The sequence below is a fragment of the Pseudophryne corroboree genome, chromosome 6 (genome assembly GCF_028390025.1).
Source record: "Pseudophryne corroboree isolate aPseCor3 chromosome 6, aPseCor3.hap2, whole genome shotgun sequence".
Taxonomy (NCBI): Eukaryota; Metazoa; Chordata; class Amphibia; order Anura; family Myobatrachidae; genus Pseudophryne; species Pseudophryne corroboree.
In genome coordinates, this window is record NC_086449.1 from 227,243,923 (window position 1) to 227,262,202 (window position 18,280).

An 18,280-nucleotide genomic window follows, 5' to 3' on the forward strand; every position below is an offset into this window, starting at 1 on the left:
ATGAAAAATTCCCAAAAGCATTTTTGGGTATAATTTTAATTATAATTAAGCATAACTTTCCTTTCTCGTTAGAACACAACATTTCTTATGAAGTACGGTGCTTTGTGTGATATGTCCTCCTATTTAAAATATGGGATATATTTTATAATAACCCGATGTTCATAACAGTTATAAACATATGACTGTAGACTTTAAAAGTAACTACATTTTCTGCTTAAAGAAATAGCTGAAATACAGATGTGTCAATCTAGCCTCAATATGCCATATATCACGATTTGCCCATCGTGAGTAAACGGTCAGCTCCGGTGCAACTCTGATAACTTCAAGCGTTTCTGTTTTTGACCAAAATGCATCTTAGTCACTACGCTATGTGACTAGGATGCACAAGGATTATATAATGACACTTATATACGGTGTGTGACTGAGTCCGTATACAGAGCACCATGGAACTTGTATTGGAAAAAAGATGTGGCAGCTACATTGCAGCACTTCGTATACAGATGGTCATATATCAATTTAATCAACAGTCTCTTTGTGTGCCCTAGGTGTATTGCTTGCAACTAAGATGTATTTTCGGCAACAACAAAAAAAAGACACCTGGCGCTGGAAGATTCTCACGAGATCTAGCGTGTCAAAAGGGGCTATTTGGCGTGACTGCAGCAAAGATGTATGAATGCATCTGTACATTATCTGATCCATGTAATCTTAGTGCACAGAAAAATGGGTGCACAGTACACCATGCCAATATTTTATTGCCAATTTAGAGTAAATTAAATCTGACATAATACTCATACACTGCACAGAAAGCATGCACTGAAATGAAACGGAATTCATCCAGGCCCATGCTGTATTAGAGACATTCCACTTTAGAAATTCCAATACAGAACCACTGCAAGCCACTCACAGCTTAGTATACATTTCCACTATATGGAGCCAAAAGTACATTGTGCTAATGGTGTTCCCTTATGCTGTTCCATTACCAGAGGCTCATTCCATTTCTACACTGTACAAATGTTTCCAGCTGTTACAGAAAAGAAAAAATAAAGCTCCAACATGTAACTATGCCATTTTATCAGTGGCTATAAAGAAGAAGCCTCACAATTTCATCACATTCCAGCTCCCATATTAAATACTTGTCATAAGCGTATAAAGCCTATGCAAAGCCTTAACGGTTGTGGTAAAACATCACTTCACTCAGGGTGCAAAGCTGAGAGTGGTGCCAGTGCAGGAGTACGTGAATTATTTTGTTATTATTAGAACACCATCTTTACACCAGAGAGAAATAAAAAGCGGTTGACTAGGAAATGTCCACTAACTGAGGAGTTTCTCAATGTGGGGGTGAAGGCTTTGGAGAGAGGGATGTTATCAAAGTTACTTCTAAGCTTAGTACCACACACAGCATCAGCCTAGTGCTGCTCAGTTTAAAGCTGTCCTGCTGCTGCCTGGCCCACTGAACCCCCTCACTGGCTGCACTATTTATTTATTTTTTTAGAAATGTTTGCCTCTTGAGTCTTGGCCAGGACTCCTATTTCGATAGAGAGAGAGAGAGAGAGAGAGAGAGAGAGAGAGAGAGAGAGAGAGAGAGAGAGAGAGAGATAAGTCTGTGCAGTTGCTTTACAGTACTGTAGCTGCACAGGAAGGGGCGGGATGCTCAGCAGTGATGGACTGGGGCCCCGAATCAGCCCTGGAATGTGGGGTGCACGCACGTCCCAGGGCGGGGCGCGGACATGGCGCAAGGGGGTGTGCCACAATTCAGAAGGTTGTGGACTCGAGTCTCGCACCACTACCATGGTAACGGACGACAGGGGGGAGGGGGGGGGGAGTCAGGGTGTGTGGACTTGCGGCATGCCCCCAATACAATGCAACGCACTGAACAAAGCCGGAGGCTGCGGGCGGCCTTCCCGGCTCTCTGCGGACTGGACCGGCCACCAGCCCATCGGCCCTTCTGGCACTTGCCAGATAGGCAGTCTGGCCCTGATGCTCAGACTTAATTCATACCTGTGTGTTTACACTGGAGCTGTGTGCCTGGACTGGACTTAAATATCGTCTCTCAGAGAGATGTATTAAAGGCTTTCAGTGGCAAAATTGCAGTTTTCAGAGGTTTTTATTTAAATAGAGTAATTTTTATTCAACAGCATGTTAAAGATACAGACATTTCAGTATATATTGGGAAGCACAGTTGGAATATCACAATATTCTGAGTCATTCTTTTTTATTTTAAATGGTATACATATACAAATGACATTCCCCGTGTTACTATTCCCGTGCGGTCTTCCCGCAATATGCATATTGTTTGAAGTCTGTAAACAGGTCATGATTCACATACTTAACATTTTAAATATTTTCTCCCCACATCTTTAGTGTAATTACCCCGTCTAGTGGGCCATATATAGCCCACAACCCCACTACCCCCGAACTGAACCCTCTGAAACAAACTCAAGCCTAGTCAAGCTAAGGTGTGTATGGTGTGGTGTGGCAGCTAGATAGTTAACCAGCTGCATTAAAGGGGAGAGATAAAAGGCTCGGCCCAACGCCCCGGGGCCCAAATAGCGCTTCCGCAGCGAGAGCCGGTGCCCTCTAAGTTTGAAGGGCAAGGGAGGAGTATGTGGAAGCGATCCAGGGAGACCATATCTTCTCGTATCTGGTAAGGGCATTATATTTCATATATACATATCGTTCTTTTAGTAGGGTATCGTTTACCAAACTTTTGAAAGCGGGTATCGTGGGAGGACGCGGGGCCATCCATGTCCGCGCGATACACACTTTTGCAAGTGCGCACACACTGCGGGCATACATGCTTTCCCATCGGGACCCAGAATCAGAGTCGCCCACCCCCAAAATACAAAATCTCAGAGTCAGCAATCCTCTCGGTATTCCCGTATGTTCCAGAATCGACCCGACCCCAGCCCAGAACACCTGCAGCAACGGGCATTCCCATATGAGGTGCCAGAATGTGCCTCCGGCAGCCCCGCACTTGGGACAAACATCAGCACTATCAGACCTAAATCTGGCCAGCCTGCTCGGTGTCATGTACGATCTATGCAGAATGAAAAGCTGTATCTGCTGAAACCGCTTCGATTTGGTGACCTGGCTCGGATTGCCCAGAGCGCCCTCCCAGTCCTCCCCGTCTATGGGACCCAAGTCACACTCCCAGTTCTCCCGAAGATTCGAGAGTGGGTCTGCATGTATTGTTTGAAGAAGGTACGAGTAGGTGAAGGAGATCACCTTGACTCGACCCAGTGAATGTAGAAATGTTTTTATGGGAAAGGGGAGGAGCGCCGGGGGGGAATCTCCGAATTGCGCCTGCAAGGCGTGCCGGAGCTGTAAAAATCTGTAAAAGTGAGAGTTCGGGAGTCCAAACTCCTCCTTTAATTGCTGAAATGATTTCAATGAACCGTCACCGTATAACTGGGACAGCGAGTCTATCGAATATGGAGCCCATACCTCCCCGCCCTCTAGAGACCTCAGTTCATTAAGCAATGTGGAGTGCCATAGGGGAGTATCTGGGTCCATACCCTCATACCCGAGCAGGCCCTTCAATGCTAGTCATATCTTCATTGCCTGAAAGACAATAGGAGGTGAGAATCTAGAAGGGTTTCCCCCCACCAGGACCTGTGCCGGAGAAAGATCCGGGTAATAGCACCGAAGGAACGCCCGCCCCAGCTCCGCCCCCTCCCTTCCTTGAAGCCACATACCGATATGTGATAGCTGGGCAGCATAGTAATACAGTTGGAAGTGGGGCAAGGCCAGGCCGCCGTCCCTTTTTTGTCTGGTGAGGGTGGTTAATTTTATTCTAGATCTTTTATTGGCCCATATCAAGGACGTCAGGACACTATTTAATTTCCTGAAGAAGGCTGGACAGATGTATACATGGACTGCAATAGAACATATAATAGTTTAGGCAAAACTACCATTTTAATGAGGCCGACCCTGCCCGTCATTGTCAGTGGTAGCTTACACCAAGCTCTCGATTTGCGCACTACTGTCTGTACAAGAGGGTCAAGGTTTAAGGGCACAAAGTCTGATGGGTCGTTGGTAATTAGAATCCCGAGGTACTTAAACTGGACTGTCCAACACAGCGGCAGGGATATTTTCGGAACCTGGGGGAGGGAGCCTATAATGGGCATAATAAATGATTTGGACCAGTTTATGCGGAGACCCGAATACCCACCGAAGGTCTCGATGACCCGCAGCACAGTGGGCATCTCCACCGCGTAGTCTCGAAGGAATAACAGCAAGTCATCCGCATAAAGGGCTATTTTATCGGTGCAGGAACCCGTACCTATTCCCCCAATGTCCGGATGCGATCTGATCAAGCAGGCGAGGGGCTCTATGGCTATGGCAAACAGGGCAGGAGAGAGGGGGCATCCCTGTCTGGTGCCCCGTGTCAAAGGGAAGGAGGAGGAAATATAGCCGTTCACCAGGACCCTGGCACGTGGATTCTGGTATAGCAGTTTGATCCACTGAATAAAGTTTGGGCCAAAGCCCATGTTCCTCATGACTCCCCATAGGTAAGGCCACTCAACACTGTCGAATGCCTTGGCTGCATCCAATGAGACCACAGCTGCGTCCGAGGGGAAGTCGCGAGGAGCCTGCAAAATGGTGTATAGCCTGCGCAAGTTAATGGATGTGGATTTCCCAGGCATGAAGCCGGTTTGATCCGGATGAATTATAGATTCAATTACTAGGTTGAGCCGGACAGCAAGAATTTTCGCCAGGATTTTGGCGTCAGTGGGGATAAGGGAGATCGGCCTGTAGGACTCCAACAGCTTGGAGTCCTTACCAGGCTTTGGAAGCATTATGAGAATCGCCTCGGACATTGAGGGAGGAAGGCTGTTAGCGGCAAACATTTCAACGTACGTGTCAAGCAGCTGAGGACCAAAGAAGTCAATGTATTGTTTATATAGTTCCGTGGGAATACCGTCACTACCCGCGGATTTACCACTAGGAGACACCTCCACCGCCGACGTCACCTCCTCCAAGGTCAGAGGCGCATCCAAGGCGTCCCTAGCCTCAGGGGAGAGTTTAGAAAGGGGAATATTTGTCAGGTACAGGTCTAATTCCTCCGTGGAACATGTCAGTCGGCTATCGTATACCTCCCTGAAGTAGCCAAGGAACATCTGTGCGATGTCAGGGGTGGTATCTACCATGGAGCCGTCGGAGTCAAGCAGCTGCGCTATCGTGGTCCCAGGTCGATCGTAATGCACTAAGTGGGCCAGCAAGCTACCTGGTCTGTCCGCCTGCATATAGATGTTAGTGGCCCTAAACAAAAGGGAACGTGCATTTTTGTCTGAAAGGTGAGCCAGCCAGGCCTCCTGAGCCACCAGCCAGCGGGCCTTCAGCGCGGGGGTACCCTCAGTCAGGTATCGCGTCTCCAGATCCCTACACTCAGTCTCAAGCTGTCTTTCCATCGCCCTGCTAGCCACCTTGCAGGCAGCAATTTTGCCAATCAATGTACCTCGCAAATACGCTTTGAATGCATCCCAAACAACCGGGGCCGGGGCCGATCCCACATTATCCGCAAAGAATCCCTCCCATTTGGACGCTAAATCCGGGAAATCGCCAGCTGGGCCAGCCAAGATGGGTGCAGTCGCCAATATGACTGTCCCCTCTGACAGTCCCCATCTATTGAGAGCACCAGGGGCGAATGATCGGACACCCCCCGTGCTTCGTAACGGACATCCGTCACACCAGGCAGAAGCCCAGGTGAGACCAGGGCCAGGTCGATTCTGGAAAAAGAGCCATGTGTACCCGAATAACAGGAGTATTGCCGAAGAGTAGGATTCCGAATCCTCCAGACGTCTACCCACTGCATGCTATCTAGAAAATCTGCAAATTTAGATCCAGATGAGATTAAGCCGCTCCCCGTCCCTTGATCACGAGGAGCCCTCCATCTGTCCAAAGAGGCATCCAACACAGCGTTGAAGTCCCCCAGGCAGATGACAGGGGTATGGGGGGAGGAGGCAACAAATGAGGCGGCCTTTTGCAGGACAACATATGAAAAAGGGGGGGGGAACATACACAGACAATAGGAAAAAATTACGTGAGAACAGTTTACATTCTATGAACACATATCTACCATGTGGGTCTGTATTTACTCTGATCATCTCAAACTGTACGGTCCTCTTTATCATTACCGACACCCCTCGGGAATAAGAGGAGTGCGAGGAATGATATGCCCACCCCACCCAAGGCCTGCGGAGCGATAACAGCCTATTTCCCTCCAAATGGGTTTCGCTTAGACAAATGATATCCGGGCCATATTTCTTGATCATTTTAAATACTAAGGATCGCTTTACTTTGTTGTTGATGCCCCGGACATTCCACGCCAAGATTTTTAAGGGAGGCATGTCGGCCAAGTCATCAACAGGGGCACAACACTCCTGGCAACCACCCATCCACCCGGCGCTCCGCTCACGTAGTCATGTCGTCCGCAGGCCCCGGACCCCGAGCCGAACCCCTGAAAACAGTGCGATCCCACCACACCCTCTGAATAACAAGTATATAGGCTTCGTAAATTCAAAACATAAAAACAGAAAAAAAACTGCTGAGGGGCCAACAGCGGCCCCCAAGCATCCCCCCACCCCGTATACCTGTGAAAATTCCAGGCGCTATGATTTAAACAAGTGCGTAAGCAGCTCTCTCAGGGGCAATTGGTATTTCGCCCCTGAAATAGAAACAGACAGACCAAAAAAATGAGAAAGCGCTATTCACATTTGATGTGGATTTTATTTATCCTTAAAAATCAATTTTCACTAAAAAGCACATAGTATATATTCAATTTAAATGCCGGCCGGCAATGCACAAACAGTAAATATAAAAATATTACAATAAACTCAGTAATAATAATCTAGATATGTCCTTTCACCTATATATTATAAGTTCAGTGACTCTGACTTACAATCTGTCTATATTATGACAGAGATTCACATGCATACAATGTATCCACCTTAAAAGCTTCTCATGTTAATATGTTGTTACTATTATAGCCAGGCAATTGCTGGACTTGTGCCTCTGTAACAGTATTAAACCATGCTGGTATCCATGAATCCCAGGTTGATGAAGTGCATGTATTTCACAGTGGATTTTTGTGGTAAATTTGTTTAGAGATGTTAATTACAGTTCATGAATAAAGTTAATACATGTATGATGATTTTGCCACTGTGTGAATAATATTAAATGAAAGTACCGTACAGATGCCTCGTTCAAACGCACTGATTAAATTGCTGCTCCTGGCTGGTGTTCCGCAATTGCCTTTAATTGGAGTTGAACGGCTTTTATCCGCGGTGTGTTCTCTTTTTCCTCCCGGCCGGTAAAGGCTATCCCCGGCCTTATCCGGAGTCCGAGAACGGGTGATGTTAAGGGTTTCTGCTCTCCACAAGGACTGTGCTCAGTTTTTCCTCCCGGCCGGTAAGCACTCCCCTCGGCCTTATCCGGAGTCCGTGAGCGGATGGTGGTGAAAGTTTCTCCTCTCCACAAGGACTGTGCTCAGCTGGCTGGCTGGTGAACTCGGTCTACAATGCAATGTGACCGGAGATGCTGACATACGCGTTTCTCCGCCTACTTGCAGGTATCGGCGGCTTCCTCAGTGTCATGAAATTTCTCCTCTGACTACTCCTTTTTAAATAGCCATTCAATTAATCAATCCATGTGCATTCAATTAACTAATCATTCCCTCTCTCTGCAGGCACAAGTCTCTATTCTGATATCATTTATTATTCCATTATATATTGCCTAGGAAACAATTTACATATACATATATAATACAAATAAAAAAATATATAAAAATATATATATATATATTGTGCAATTTGCATGCCTAAAGAAATCTACTGATCAAAAAAAAGAATGAAATAAGATAAAATAAAATAAATGGATCTTTCTTTTATAGTGCCAATACGACATATGTTAATGTATATCTATAATAATTGCATTTATTTGCATTTTTATTTTCTTTTTTTCTTTTTTTATTTTATATAATTATATTTATTTATTTATTTATATATAAGAGTATCTCTAATCATCATAATTTAATTGTCAAAGAAAGCGGGACACGCAAATCTCTGTTATGGAACTCCACTATATTCTTTTATGGCCATTATTAATATTTATAAACCATTTCTATTTTTTATCTTGCTACCTAGTATGGTGGATAGTATATATCAATCATAATCTCATATATTTATATAAGTGTAATCTGCTAAATACATAGCATTTTAGTATGACCTAAAATGTCTACCTGTGTCTGTTTCCCTAATAGATGTGACCAGGTATATATACACATACATATATATATACACACACATGTGGTATACGCATTCAATGTATATCCCTATTATTAGATCCCTATTTAACTCAGCATAATGTGTCAATGGGTATGTATACAGTTATTCAATGGACAGTTTCTTAATCCTCTCTACACTCCATTTAATTCTACTGTGTCATTCAGGCCTGAGGGTACCATGGTGTCTAACAGAAAGATCCAATAAGCTTCGCGCCTGCGGAGCCTATTGAAACGATCCCCCCCTCTACTTGTTGTTTTAATGTGTTCAATACCTATCATGGTCATATTCTCCCATTTGGCCTTTTGACACTGTATCACATGGTCTGACAGGGGATGTTTCGCTCCCCTAATTATATTTCTCCTGTGCTCCATGTATCTGACATGCAGGGTTCTCGTAGTGCGCCCCACATATTGTTTTCCACATTGACAGGAAATTAAGTATATAATAAATGTGGATGTGCAGTTAATAAAATCTTTTATCGGATATATTTCCCCTGTTGTGTGGGATTTATAATTCACACTTTTTTTGGGTATATTAATACAGGACTGACAGTTCCCTTTGCCACACCTGTGATATCCTATTGGTCGTACAGGAAGCCATGTATTCTGTATTTTAGAAATGAGTTTCTTTTCCTTAACAAAATGACTGGGTACTAATTTTTTGCATAGGTTATCAGCCTTCCTGAAGATCATAGAGCCTTTTGGATTTATAAGTGGCTTTAATACATCATCCAAGAGTAACAATGAAGTATTTTTCCTTATTACTTGGCTGATTTTGTATGCACAACTGTTATATTGTGTAATGAATGACATACTTTTGTCGTTCTTATTAATACCTGAAGCATATCCTTTTTCTTTCTTATTCTTAGGTATAAGTAATTGCTCTCTTTGCATTTTCTCAACTTCTATATATGCTTTTTCTAATAGGTCTTGAGGATATCCTTGTTCAGAAAATGATTCCATAAGTATGTTAGCTTGCATTTTAAAGGTAGTGATCGAGGTGCAATTGCGTCTTAGACGTACAAATTGGCCCCTGGGGATATTATCCTTCCAACACTGTTTGTGGGAACTTTTATAATTCAAATATTTATTATGATCTACTTCTTTAATAAATGTTCTTGTGACCAATTTTTCTTGCTCAATTATTAGCTCTATATCAAGAAAATTGATATTACTCTTACTATAATTGAACGTGAATTTTAGTCCGTATTCATTATTATTTAGACTATTCGTGAACAAGTGAAGTGAATCTAATGTGCCACCCCAAACGATAAACAAATCATCTATATACCGGCCATAGTAGATCAGATCCGCCCCGAGCTCACTCCCCCACACATGCTCCTCCTCAAACATGCCCATGTATAGGTTCGCGAGACTCGGAGCGAATCTGGCCCCCATGGCCGCACCCCGTGTCTGTAAATAATATTGAGTGTCAAACATAAAGTAATTATGTGATAAAATAAATTTAATTGCTCTTAGAACAAAGGCACGTAGAGAGTCCGCGAGATCTCCTTGTTTTAAATAATGATCAACTGCAGATATTCCTTTATCATGTGGTATGTTCGAGTATAATGCCTCGACATCACATGTTAGTAAATAATAATTATTTTTCCACACTATTGTATTAATAATATTTAAGAAATGTTGAGTATCTTTTATGTGTGATCTCAGACTCTCTACGTGTCCCTGCAAATAATGATCAACAAAAAAGGACAAATTGTTGGTAAGTGAACCCACTCCCGAAATTATTGGTCGACCAGGTGGATTAATGAGTGTCTTGTGAATTTTGGGTAAAACATAAAACGTGGGTGTGATAGGGTGTGCACAAAATAAAAAGTTTTGGGTTTCTCTTGATATAGAGCCTTCCTCATAAGCAGAGTCTAATAGTTCCTTAAGTTGTTTTTGGAACAGGACGGTGGGGTTTAAACCTATATTACGATAGAAGTGTTCATCTCGTAATTGTCTATAGCACTCTGAGGTATAATCCTCCGTATTTAAAATTACAACCCCACCGCCCTTGTCTGCAGATTTTATTATAATAGTTGTATCCCTTTGTATTGTTTTTAGGGCCTTTCGTTCCCCAGGGGTCAAATTATCCCAGTGTTTGCACTCCTCCGATTTTTCACATATGTCCCTAAAATTGGCTAGTGTGGCCTTATAAAAGCTGTCTACATATGGCCCCTTATAGGCTAAAGGGTAAAAGTCTGTTTTCTTTTTAAATAAATGATTCTTTGCATCATAAATGGGAATATTACTCTCTATTTTAGGTATCTCTGTGGCTCCTTCCTGTTCCAGACATTCGAGAATCTCCAATGCATTAAAATCATCCTCATCTAATATTATAGGTATTTCATCACATTTGTTCTTTTTTAAAGCTTTAAGAGCAAAATACCTTTTCCTGCTTAATGTGCGGATATAACGATTTAGATCCACAAATAGCTGGAAGAGGTTAGGTTTAGCCACAGGAGCATAATTTAATCCCTTTTCAAGCAAGTTTTTCTCCTCCTCTGTTAGTGCTCTCTTGGATAAATTGAAAATACCTTTCCTAGTTCCCTGATGTATTACTTTCTGCGAGGCGTTTTGAATCTGTTTCCGTCTCCCTCCTCCTCTACATCCTCTACTTCTTTGTTTCTTCCTCTCTTCATGTGATATTTGTTTGTGTGCCACGTGTTGAGTCCCCTGCGCCTGTCTAAAAAATGATTATGATTGACAGGTGTGGATTCCTGTTCCTCCTCAGTTTTAGATGGTCTCATTGTTCTATTGTCAGATCTGTGATTTCTATCATCATCTAGCACCTGGTATCTATTTCTGTGTGTGAATTCTACTCTCCGATTTTGCATTTGCATGCGTGGGTTCCTCCCCCTATTTTCATATTGGTTTGCCCATTGTCGTGATGTATTTTGACCTCTATAGGGTTGTCTTTTCTTATATCCTGCATTAGGTGTAGCCTGATAGGAATTATAATTATAGGATGAATATGCCTTTCTATAATCACGGGATATACCTTTCTCATAGTCTGTGACATCCCTTTCCATTTTGTGATCTTTTCTATCCACTAGTGATTGTTCAAATTCTAATAATTTTTTATTGACTTTAAAGTCTCTCTCTTTAAATTCTTCTAATTTTTCATAATCTTTTAAGGAAGAATGAATTTTTTCTATTTCTATTTGGAGTTCTTTAACTTTCTGTTCTCTATATCTAATGAGTAACTGCATCAAATGCCTAGAACAATTGTCCAGTGTGGTGTTCCATTCATCAGTGAAGGTCTTATCCTCCCTGAAGGTGGATTCCTTCAGGATTCTAAGACCCCTAGGTATGAGACCCCCATCTAGGTATTTTTGTAAAGATACTTGGTCCCACCAGTGCTTGGTTTCAGAAATGCAAAGGTTTTCCAATTTATTGAACCAACCATGCATCTCTGCAACCGCCCCGGTGCTCTTTTCCATATCAACAGTACTATTACCCCTTAGGTATAGGTCTCTCCTCTCAAGTCTATTGGCAATACACGTTAATTGTGTCATGTTAACTAAGCAAATACAATTATGTTCTTTTAAAACAAGATTTAAAAAATCAAAATCAAAGAAAGACCCTTTAGTATATTAATAATAATAATAACAAAGATATCTTTATATATATATATATATATATATATATATATGATAATAAAAATCCACAATAAATCAAAAGCTGCCGGGATACCAAAAAGGGAGAGAAACAAGTGAAAATTCCAGGCGCTATGATTTAAACAAGTGCGTAAGCAGCTCTCTCAGGGGCAATTGGTATTTCGCCCCTGAAATAGAAACAGACAGACCAAAAAAATGAGAAAGCGCTATTCACATTTGATGTGGATTTTATTTATCCTTAAAAATCAATTTTCACTAAAAAGCACATAGTATATATTCAATTTAAATGCCGGCCGGCAATGCACAAACAGTAAATATAAAAATATTACAATAAACTCAGTAATAATAATCTAGATATGTCCTTTCACCTATATATTATAAGTTCAGTGACTCTGACTTACAATCTGTCTATATTATGACAGAGATTCACATGCATACAATGTATCCACCTTAAAAGCTTCTCATGTTAATATGTTGTTACTATTATAGCCAGGCAATTGCTGGACTTGTGCCTCTGTAACAGTATTAAACCATGCTGGTATCCATGAATCCCAGGTTGATGAAGTGCATGTATTTCACAGTGGATTTTTGTGGTAAATTTGTTTAGAGATGTTAATTACAGTTCATGAATAAAGTTAATACATGTATGATGATTTTGCCACTGTGTGAATAATATTAAATGAAAGTACCGTACAGATGCCTCGTTCAAACGCACTGATTAAATTGCTGCTCCTGGCTGGTGTTCCGCAATTGCCTTTAATTGGAGTTGAACGGCTTTTATCCGCGGTGTGTTCTCTTTTTCCTCCCGGCCGGTAAAGGCTATCCCCGGCCTTATCCGGAGTCCGAGAACGGGTGATGTTAAGGGTTTCTGCTCTCCACAAGGACTGTGCTCAGTTTTTCCTCCCGGCCGGTAAGCACTCCCCTCGGCCTTATCCGGAGTCCGTGAGCGGATGGTGGTGAAAGTTTCTCCTCTCCACAAGGACTGTGCTCAGCTGGCTGGCTGGTGAACTCGGTCTACAATGCAATGTGACCGGAGATGCTGACATACGCGTTTCTCCGCCTACTTGCAGGTATCGGCGGCTTCCTCAGTGTCATGAAATTTCTCCTCTGACTACTCCTTTTTAAATAGCCATTCAATTAATCAATCCATGTGCATTCAATTAACTAATCATTCCCTCTCTCTGCAGGCACAAGTCTCTATTCTGATATCATTTATTATTCCATTATATATTGCCTAGGAAACAATTTACATATACATATATAATACAAATAAAAAAATATATAAAAATATATATATATATATATATATATATATATTGTGCAATTTGCATGCCTAAAGAAATCTACTGATCAAAAAAAAGAATGAAATAAGATAAAATAAAATAAATGGATCTTTCTTTTATAGTGCCAATACGACATATGTTAATGTATATCTATAATAATTGCATTTATTTGCATTTTTATTTTCTTTTTTTATTTTTTTATTTTATATAATTATATTTATTTATTTATTTATATATAAGAGTATCTCTAATCATCATAATTTAATTGTCAAAGAAAGCGGGACACGCAAATCTCTGTTATGGAACTCCACTATATTCTTTTATGGCCATTATTAATATTTATAAACCATTTCTATTTTTTATCTTGCTACCTAGTATGGTGGATAGTATATATCAATCATAATCTCATATATTTATATAAGTGTAATCTGCTAAATACATAGCATTTTAGTATGACCTAAAATGTCTACCTGTGTCTGTTTCCCTAATAGATGTGACCAGGTATATATACACATACATATATATATACACACACATGTGGTATACGCATTCAATGTATATCCCTATTATTAGATCCCTATTTAACTCAGCATAATGTGTCAATGGGTATGTATACAGTTATTCAATGGACAGTTTCTTAATCCTCTCTACACTCCATTTAATTCTACTGTGTCATTCAGGCCTGAGGGTACCATGGTGTCTAACAGAAAGATCCAATAAGCTTCGCGCCTGCGGAGCCTATTGAAACGATCCCCCCCTCTACTTGTTGTTTTAATGTGTTCAATACCTATCATGGTCATATTCTCCCATTTGGCCTTTTGACACTGTATCACATGGTCTGACAGGGGATGTTTCGCTCCCCTAATTATATTTCTCCTGTGCTCCATGTATCTGACATGCAGGGTTCTCGTAGTGCGCCCCACATATTGTTTTCCACATTGACAGGAAATTAAGTATATAATAAATGTGGATGTGCAGTTATATATTTTTTTATTTGTATTATATATGTATATGTAAATTGTTTCCTAGGCAATATATAATGGAATAATAAATGATATCAGAATAGAGACTTGTGCCTGCAGAGAGAGGGAATGATTAGTTAATTGAATGCACATGGATTGATTAATTGAATGGCTATTTAAAAAGGAGTAGTCAGAGGAGAAATTTCATGACACTGAGGAAGCCGCCGATACCTGCAAGTAGGCGGAGAAACGCGTATGTCAGCATCTCCGGTCACATTGCATTGTAGACCGAGTTCACCAGCCAGCCAGCTGAGCACAGTCCTTGTGGAGAGGAGAAACTTTCACCACCATCCGCTCACGGACTCCGGATAAGGCCGAGGGGAGTGCTTACCGGCCGGGAGGAAAAACTGAGCACAGTCCTTGTGGAGAGCAGAAACCCTTAACATCACCCGTTCTCGGACTCCGGATAAGGCCGGGGATAGCCTTTACCGGCCGGGAGGAAAAAGAGAACACACCGCGGATAAAAGCCGTTCAACTCCAATTAAAGGCAATTGCGGAACACCAGCCAGGAGCAGCAATTTAATCAGTGCGTTTGAACGAGGCATCTGTACGGTACTTTCATTTAATATTATTCACACAGTGGCAAAATCATCATACATGTATTAACTTTATTCATGAACTGTAATTAACATCTCTAAACAAATTTACCACAAAAATCCACTGTGAAATACATGCACTTCATCAACCTGGGATTCATGGATACCAGCATGGTTTAATACTGTTACAGAGGCACAAGTCCAGCAATTGCCTGGCTATAATAGTAACAACATATTAACATGAGAAGCTTTTAAGGTGGATACATTGTATGCATGTGAATCTCTGTCATAATATAGACAGATTGTAAGTCAGAGTCACTGAACTTATAATATATAGGTGAAAGGACATATCTAGATTATTATTACTGAGTTTATTGTAATATTTTTATATTTACTGTTTGTGCATTGCCGGCCGGCATTTAAATTGAATATATACTATGTGCTTTTTAGTGAAAATTGATTTTTAAGGATAAATAAAATCCACATCAAATGTGAATAGCGCTTTCTCATTTTTTTGGTCTGTCTGTTTCTATTTCAGGGGCGAAATACCAATTGCCCCTGAGAGAGCTGCTTACGCACTTGTTTAAATCATAGCGCCTGGAATTTTCACTTGTTTCTCTCCCTTTTTGGTATCCCGGCAGCTTTTGATTTATTGTGGATTTTTATTATCATATATATATATATATATATATATATATATATATATATATATATATATATATAAAGATATCTTTGTTATTATTATTATTAATATACTAAAGGGTCTTTCTTTGATTTTGATTTTTTAAATCTTGTTTTAAAAGAACATAATTGTATTTGCTTAGTTAACATGACACAATTAACGTGTATTGCCAATAGACTTGAGAGGAGAGACCTATACCTAAGGGGTAATAGTACTGTTGATATGGAAAAGAGCACCGGGGCGGTTGCAGAGATGCATGGTTGGTTCAATAAATTGGAAAACCTTTGCATTTCTGAAACCAAGCACTGGTGGGACCAAGTATCTTTACAAAAATACCTAGATGGGGGTCTCATACCTAGGGGTCTTAGAATCCTGAAGGAATCCACCTTCAGGGAGGATAAGACCTTCACTGATGAATGGAACACCACACTGGACAATTGTTCTAGGCATTTGATGCAGTTACTCATTAGATATAGAGAACAGAAAGTTAAAGAACTCCAAATAGAAATAGAAAAAATTCATTCTTCCTTAAAAGATTATGAAAAATTAGAAGAATTTAAAGAGAGAGACTTTAAAGTCAATAAAAAATTATTAGAATTTGAACAATCACTAGTGGATAGAAAAGATCACAAAATGGAAAGGGATGTCACAGACTATGAGAAAGGTATATCCCGTGATTATAGAAAGGCATATTCATCCTATAATTATAATTCCTATCAGGCTACACCTAATGCAGGATATAAGAAAAGACAACCCTATAGAGGTCAAAATACATCACGACAATGGGCAAACCAATATGAAAATAGGGGGAGGAACCCACGCATGCAAATGCAAAATCGGAGAGTAGAATTCACACACAGAAATAGATACCAGGTGCTAGATGATGATAGAAATCACAGATCTGACAATAGAACAATGAGACCATCTGAAACTGAGGAGGAACAGGAATCCACACCTGTCAATCATAATCATTTTTTAGACAGGCGCAGGGGACTCAACACGTGGCACACAAACAAATATCACATGAAGAGAGGAAGAAACAAAGAAGTAGAGGATGTAGAGGAGGAGGGAGACGGAAACAGATTCAAAACGCCTCGCAGAAAGTAATACATCAGGGAACTAGGAAAGGTATTTTCAATTTATCCAAGAGAGCACTAACAGAGGAGGAGAAAAACTTGCTTGAAAAGGGATTAAATTATGCTCCTGTGGCTAAACCTAACCTCTTCCAGCTATTTGTGGATCTAAATCGTTATATCCGCACATTAAGCAGGAAAAGGTATTTTGCTCTTAAAGCTTTAAAAAAGAACAAATGTGATGAAATACCTATAATATTAGATGAGGATGATTTTAATGCATTGGAGATTCTCGAATGTCTGGAACAGGAAGGAGCCACAGAGATACCTAAAATAGAGAGTAATATTCCCATTTATGATGCAAAGAATCATTTATTTAAAAAGAAAACAGACTTTTACCCTTTAGCCTATAAGGGGCCATATGTAGACAGCTTTTATAAGGCCACACTAGCCAATTTTAGGGACATATGTGAAAAATCGGAGGAGTGCAAACACTGGGATAATTTGACCCCTGGGGAACGAAAGGCCCTAAAAACAATACAAAGGGATACAACTATTATAATAAAATCTGCAGACAAGGGCGGTGGGGTTGTAATTTTAAATACGGAGGATTATACCTCAGAGTGCTATAGACAATTACGAGATGAACACTTCTATCGTAATATAGGTTTAAACCCCACCGTCCTGTTCCAAAAACAACTTAAGGAACTATTAGACTCTGCTTATGAGGAAGGCTCTATATCAAGAGAAACCCAAAACTTTTTATTTTGTGCACACCCTATCACACCCACGTTTTATGTTTTACCCAAAATTCACAAGACACTCATTAATCCACCTGGTCGACCAATAATTTCGGGAGTGGGTTCACTTACCAACAATTTGTCCTTTTTTGTTGATCATTATTTGCAGGGACACGTAGAGAGTCTGAGATCACACATAAAAGATACTCAACATTTCTTAAATATTATTAATACAATAGTGTGGAAAAATAATTATTATTTACTAACATGTGATGTCGAGGCATTATACTCGAACATACCACATGATAAAGGAATATCTGCAGTTGATCATTATTTAAAACAAGGAGATCTCGCGGACTCTCTACGTGCCTTTGTTCTAAGAGCAATTAAATTTATTTTATCACATAATTACTTTATGTTTGACACTCAATATTATTTACAGACACGGGGTGCGGCCATGGGGGCCAGATTCGCTCCGAGTCTCGCGAACCTATACATGGGCATGTTTGAGGAGGAGCATGTGTGGGGGAGTGAGCTCGGGGCGGATCTGATCTACTATGGCCGGTATATAGATGATTTGTTTATCGTTTGGGGTGGCACATTAGATTCACTTCACTTGTTCACGAATAGTCTAAATAATAATGAATACGGACTAAAATTCACGTTCAATTATAGTAAGAGTAATATCAATTTTCTTGATATAGAGCTAATAATTGAGCAAGAAAAATTGGTCACAAGAACATTTATTAAAGAAGTAGATCATAATAAATATTTGAATTATAAAAGTTCCCACAAACAGTGTTGGAAGGATAATATCCCCAGGGGCCAATTTGTACGTCTAAGACGCAATTGCACCTCGATCACTACCTTTAAAATGCAAGCTAACATACTTATGGAATCATTTTCTGAACAAGGATATCCTCAAGACCTATTAGAAAAAGCATATATAGAAGTTGAGAAAATGCAAAGAGAGCAATTACTTATACCTAAGAATAAGAAAGAAAAAGGATATGCTTCAGGTATTAATAAGAACGACA

The 18,280-nt window shown here is 40.5% G+C and overlaps 1 protein-coding gene across 6 annotated transcripts in view; it reads right to left on the bottom strand.

Annotated features, from left to right (window-relative positions):
- Positions 1 to 18,280, bottom strand: part of KLHL25 (kelch like family member 25) — a 45,030-nt gene that overhangs the window by 13,423 nt on the left and 13,327 nt on the right. The window lies entirely within an intron of this gene.